The following is a 6,000-nucleotide window of genomic DNA, read 5'->3' on the forward strand; positions in this document are numbered from 1 at the left end:
GTGAGTTTGGTGATGAGCTTGGATGGTATAATGGTGTTAAAGAGCTGTAGTCTATGAATGGGAGTCTGACAGACTCTAGGTGTCTCTGATCCAGGTGTTCCAGGGATGAGAGTGGGGCTAAGGTGGTGGCATCATCTGTAGACCTGTTGTGGCGGTAGGTGAACTGCAGTGGGTCAAGGCCACTGAGTAGACTGGATTTAATGCGTTCCATAACTAGCCTCTCAGAACATTTCATGATGGTGGATGTCAAGGCCACTGGATGATAGTCATTTAGGCACAAGGTCTTGCTTTCATCGGCGTTGGGATGATGCCAGTTGCTTTTCATGGGTTTACCCTCAGGAAGGGCGATCTAACCTCTGTTACAGTCACCCTGGGGAGAGGCACACTGGGGTCTGAAGGGCCAGGTGTCACCACCCTGTTGGCCTGCTCGAAGCAAACATAGAAAGCATTCAGTTCATCAGGTAGGGTCGCTCTATCAACAATGATGTTGCATGACCTCGCTTTGTAGCCAGTTATTTTATTCAGACCGTGCCACATTCCCCGTGTGTCCGTGTGATTGTACTAGGACTCAAGTTTGTCCCGGTATTGTCTCTTGCATCCTCGATGGATTTGCGGAGATCATAGCTGCACCGATCAGGATAGTTTGACTTGTATGCAGCAGACCTGGCTTTAACCTACTCCCCAATAACGTTCCGACCACAGAGGTTAGGCTCACTGGCCAGTTGTTCCCTGGCTTTTCCCTGCAGCCCTTCTTGAATAGAGGCACAACATTTGCCCCCTTCCGGCACCTCAACACCTCATCTGTATTTAAGTTGATACAGTTTGAGGGGGGACGACGACATTTATCTGACTATTATCAAGTGAGGCACCTTCACAATCCCAGCAAATTCTCCTTTCCCTCAAATCATAAAAACAGACAAACACATCCGGGAACAGACGTGTGTGTACACAGACAGCTGATCATCACAAGACCAGGTGATTAAAGGTTTAAAGTGATCATCAAAACCAGGAGGAATTTGAAGAAATCTAAGAAATAAAGTGGTTTTCAGGAAAGCACTGAACTTATAGCTGTTAACTCAATCATACCATATGAAATGAAATGTATAACAAATGCTTCACAGGACGATTGGGAGCAACAAAGACCAACATTCCTGTTACACGCCCACTACAGCAGACTGCTGGACAGGTTACAAGATGACACACGCAGTTCCCATATTACACACAATACGCTTGAACAGTGTTGACATTGTAATATTTGTTCAATCTTATAATCCCTTTTACCCCACCTGATCTGACAGGGCGACGGCATCTTCACACTTCCTACTAACTCCATCGTCCCAGAAGAAGTCTGCACCGTGAGTTTGACCCGACCACAGACACCCCGACGAGCCGAGCCGAGCCAGCCAGGCATCCGGGTGCGGCCACGATCGGTGCCGGCTCATTAACCCTTGCACCACCCCGGCCCGACACACGGCCTTCACATCCAAGTAGTTAGTGTTTCAGACATTGCCACACACTGACAGTGACAACACGGTCTGGCCCCACACGGGCAACAACAGGGTCCCACACAGCCTGGCCCCACACTGACACTGACAACAGGGTCTCACACAGCCTGGCCCCACACTGACACTGACAGTGACAACAACATGACCAGGTGCTGCCCCACTGCCCCATACATGACCAGGTGCCACACTGCCCCATACATGACCAGGTGCTGCCCCACTGCCCCATACATGACCAGGTGCTGCCACACTGCCCCATACATGACCAGGTGCCACACTGCCCCATACATGACCAGGTGCTGCCCCACTGCCCCATACATGACCAGCTCCCACACTGCCCCATACATGATCAGCTCCCACACTACCCCATACATGACCAGGTCCCACACTGCCCCATACATGACCAGGTGCTGCCACACTGCCCCATACATGACCAGCTCCCCCACTGCCCCATACATGACCAGGTGCTGCCCCACTGCCCCATACATGACCAGCTCCCCCACTGCCCCATACATGACCAGGTGCTGCCCCACTGCCCCATACATGACCAGCTCCCACACTGCCCCATACATGACCAGCTCCCACACTACCCCATACATGACCAGGTCCCACACTGCCCCATACATGACCAGGTGCTGCCACACTGCCCCATACATGACCAGCTCCCCCACTGCCCCATACATGACCAGGTGCTGCCCCACTGCCCCATACATGACCAGCTCCCACACTGCCCCATACATGACCAGCTCCCACACTACCCCATACATGACCAGGTCCCACACTGCCCCATACATGACCAGGTCCCACACTGCCCCATACATGACCAGGTGCTGCCCCACACATGACCAGGTGCTGCCCCACACATGACCAGGTGCTGCCCCACTGCCCCATACATGGCCGGCGCTGTGTTTCAGCCACACACCTGCACGTAACTCATTGGCCGACACAAAGCAACAAGGCGCCGTTGCGATTTGACAAACATTACCTGGAGAGTTGGCGCCGCAGAAACATTGGCGACTCTGGCCTCCCCCCCCCCCGGCCCCAAACTAAAGGGGAGTGAAGGAGAAAGTGCGACAGGTGAGCGCTGTCCCTCCCCTCCCCTCCCCTCCCCACGATGCTGCTCGGCCCAGACTCAGGATCCCTGAGAGGTTGATCACACCAGCGAGGCTGACACAGCGATCACACTAGCGAGGCGTTGCCACTTGTCAAGTCTCACATGGGCAGGGCCTGCACAGTGAATGGCAGGGCCTGCACAGTGAAGGGCAGGGCCTGCACAGTGAATGGCAGGGCCTGCACAGTGAAGGGCAGGGCCTGCACAGTGAATGGCAGGGCCTGCACAGTGAAGGGCAGGGCCTGCACAGTGAAGGGCAGGGCCTGCACAGTGAATGGCAGGGCTCTGGGGAGTGTTACACAGTAGTGCAGGTGCAAGGTGGCGTCACAGGTAGGTGGGGTGGTCAAAAAGGCGTTTGGCACATTGGCCTTCATCAGTCAGAGTATGGAGTAAAGAAGCTGGGAGATCATGTTGCAGTTGAAAAATACGTTGGTCAGACTGCATTTAGAGTGCAGACACAAAATGCTGGAGTAACTCAGCTGGTCAGGCAGCATCTCAGGAGAGAAGGAATGGGTCCAGTCACAAAACATCACCCATTCCTTCTCTTCCGAGATGCTGCCTGACCCGCTGTTACTCCAGCATTTTGTGTCTATCTTCCATTTTAATCAGCATCTGCGGTTATTTTTCCTATGCATTTAGAGTGTGTTCAGTCCTGGGCACCATGTTATAGGAAAAATGTCAAGCTGGAAAGGGTGCAGAGATTTATGAGGATGTTGCCAGGACTAAAGGGTCTGAGCTCTAGGGAGAGGTTGAGTAGGCTGGGACTCTATTCCCTGGAGTGCAGGAGGATGAGGGGTGATCTTAAAGAGGTGTATAAGATTATGAGTGAAATAAATTAGGTAGATGCACAGAAATCTCTTGCTCAGAGTAGGTGAATCGAGGACCAGAGGACACAGTTTCAAGGTGAAAGGGAAAAGATTTAATAGGAATCATAGGGGTAGCTTTTTCACACAAAGGGTGGTGGGTGTATGGAACAAGCTGCCAGAGGAGGTAGTTGAGACAGGGATTATCCCAACATTTAAGAAACAGTTGGACAGGTACATGGATAGGACAGGTTTGGAGGGATATGGACCAAATGCAGGCAGGTGGGACTAGTGTAGCTGGGACATGTTGGCCGGGATGGGCAAGTTGGGCTGAAGGACCTATTTCCACACTGTATCACTCACTCGATGACTCTATGAAGGGCCTGTTTCCACACTGTATGACTCTATGAAGGGCCTGTTTCCACACTGTATCACTCTATGAAGGGCCTGTTTCCACACTGTATCACTCTATGACTCTATGAAGGGCCTGTTTCCACACTGTATCACTCAATGACTCTATGAAGGGCCTGTTTCCACACTGTATCACTCAAAGGACTATGTTTTGGACAGGGTGGTCTGCAGCACTGGGGTTCCGCAGGGAACAGTGCTAGCTCCATTCTTGTTCACCCTGTACACTGCGGACTTCAGGCACAGCTCTGCAGACTCCTATCTACAGAGGTTCTCTGACGACTCTGCCATCGTCGGCCTCATCACGGGCGACGAGGACAGGGCGTACAGAGAACTGATCAAGGAGTTTGTGGACTGGTGCCAGCGGAACCACCTCCGGATCAAGGCGGGGAAAACCAGGGAGATGGTGGTAGATTTCCACAGGCGCAGCCAGGTCCCCCCGACACCGGTGAACATCCAGGGAATGGACATCGAGAGGGTGGATAAGTACCTGGGTGTCTACCTCAACAATAAACTGGACTGGACTGAAAACACCGATGCGCTATACAGAAAGGGCCAGAGCAGACTTTATCTGCTAAGGAGACCCAGGTCCTTTGGAGTGCAGAGGCCACTCCTAAGGACCTTCTGTGGTTGCATCAGCCATTTTCTACGGAGTGGTCTGCTGGAGCAGCAGCATCTCAGCGGCAGAGGGGAAGAGACTCGACAGGCTGGTCAGGAAGGCCAGCTCTGTCCTGGGTTGCCCTCTCGATTCAGTGCAGGTGGTGGGAGAGAGGAGGATGATGGCAAAGCTAACATCGCTGATGGACAATGACTCCCACCCCATGCAGGACACTGTCATTGCACTGAGTAGCTCCTTCAGTGACAGACTCCTTCACCCCAAGTGCGTGAAGGGGAGATATAGGAGGTCCTTCATTCCCGCTGCTGTGAGACTGCACAACCACTCTGAGAACAAGCTTCTGACTATCTACCCTCTCTATGCCTCTCAGTGGAAATGTCATGAACTGGATGGGCATAGGTCTAAGGTGAGAGGGGCAAAGTTGAAAGGAAATGTATGGGGAAAGTTTTTTTCCATAGAGGGTGTTGAGTGTTTGGAACACGCTACCAAGTTGGGTGATGGAGGCAGATACGATAGTGGTGTTTAAGGGGCTTTTGGATAAGCACATGAATAGAACATAGAAAACTACAGCGCAGAAACAGGCCCACAATATCTGTGCCAAACATGATGCATGAGACCACGTAAACTCAACTGCCTGCACATGATCCATATCCTTCCGTTTACTGAATATCTAGGTGCCTCACTGAACTGTTTCTCTCTTTGCAGATGCTGTCTGAACTGCTGACCATTCCAACCATTTTCTATTTATCTTCATTGGTGGCAGAATTTGAATCACAGGCACACACTCAACCTAGAGTCAAACAGTCATGCAGTGCAGAATCAGGCCCTTCAGCCCACCCGTTGTACCTGTCAAGATTAAACCAACCCAACAAACTGCTATCTGCCAAATCATTTCACCCACAGTGGCCAGATTTTTAAGCAATTATAAAATGAGCTGCAGCTGCCAGAGAGCTTGTAACCACAAATTAAATTAATAAAAGTTATTCTGATATTTATCTTGGTATTAATTATTACCGTGTGTCATAAGATCATATGATAGGAGCAGGACTGGGCCATTAGGAGCAGGACTGGGCCATTAGGAGCAGGACTGGGCGGCACGGTAGCGCAGCGGTAGAGTTGCTGCTTTACAGCGAATGCAGCGCCGGAGACTCGGGTTCGATCCTGACTACGGGTGCTGCACTGTAAGGAGTTTGTACGTTCTCCCCGTGACCTGCGTGGGTTTTCTCCGAGATCTTCGGTTTCCTCCCACACTCCAAAGACGTACAGGTATGTAGGTTAATTGGCTGGGTAAATGTAAAAATTGTCCCTAGTGGGTGTAGGATGGTGTTAATGTACGGGGATCGCTGGGCGGCACGGACTTGGTGGGCCGAAAAGGCCTGTTTCCGGCTGTATATATATGATATGATATGATGATTCGGCCCATCAAGTCTACTCTGCCATTCAATCACGGCTGATCTATCTCTCCCTCCTAACCCCGTTTTCCTGCCTTCTCCCCATAACCCCTGACACCTGTACAAATCAACAATCTATCTATCTCTGCATTAAAAATATCCATTGACT

At 51.4% G+C, this 6,000-nt stretch overlaps 1 protein-coding gene across 2 annotated transcripts in view; it reads right to left on the bottom strand.

Moving 5' to 3' along the window:
• Positions 1-2,535, bottom strand: part of LOC144599115 (leucine-rich repeat-containing protein 31-like) — a 37,027-nt gene extending 34,492 nt beyond the window's left edge. The window contains exon 1 of one of the 2 annotated variants that reach the window (XM_078409834.1): positions 2,488-2,535. The gene's annotated coding sequence lies outside the window, so the exon portion shown is untranslated. Of the gene's footprint in view, positions 1-1,286; positions 1,335-2,487 lie in introns of those variants that run through there. The other variant, XM_078409833.1, reaches the window with a different exon arrangement.
• Positions 2,536-6,000: the final 3,465 nt, after the last annotated feature.

The sequence above is a fragment of the Rhinoraja longicauda genome, chromosome 13, assembly GCF_053455715.1.
Source record: "Rhinoraja longicauda isolate Sanriku21f chromosome 13, sRhiLon1.1, whole genome shotgun sequence".
Classification (NCBI taxonomy): domain Eukaryota; kingdom Metazoa; phylum Chordata; class Chondrichthyes; order Rajiformes; family Arhynchobatidae; genus Rhinoraja; species Rhinoraja longicauda.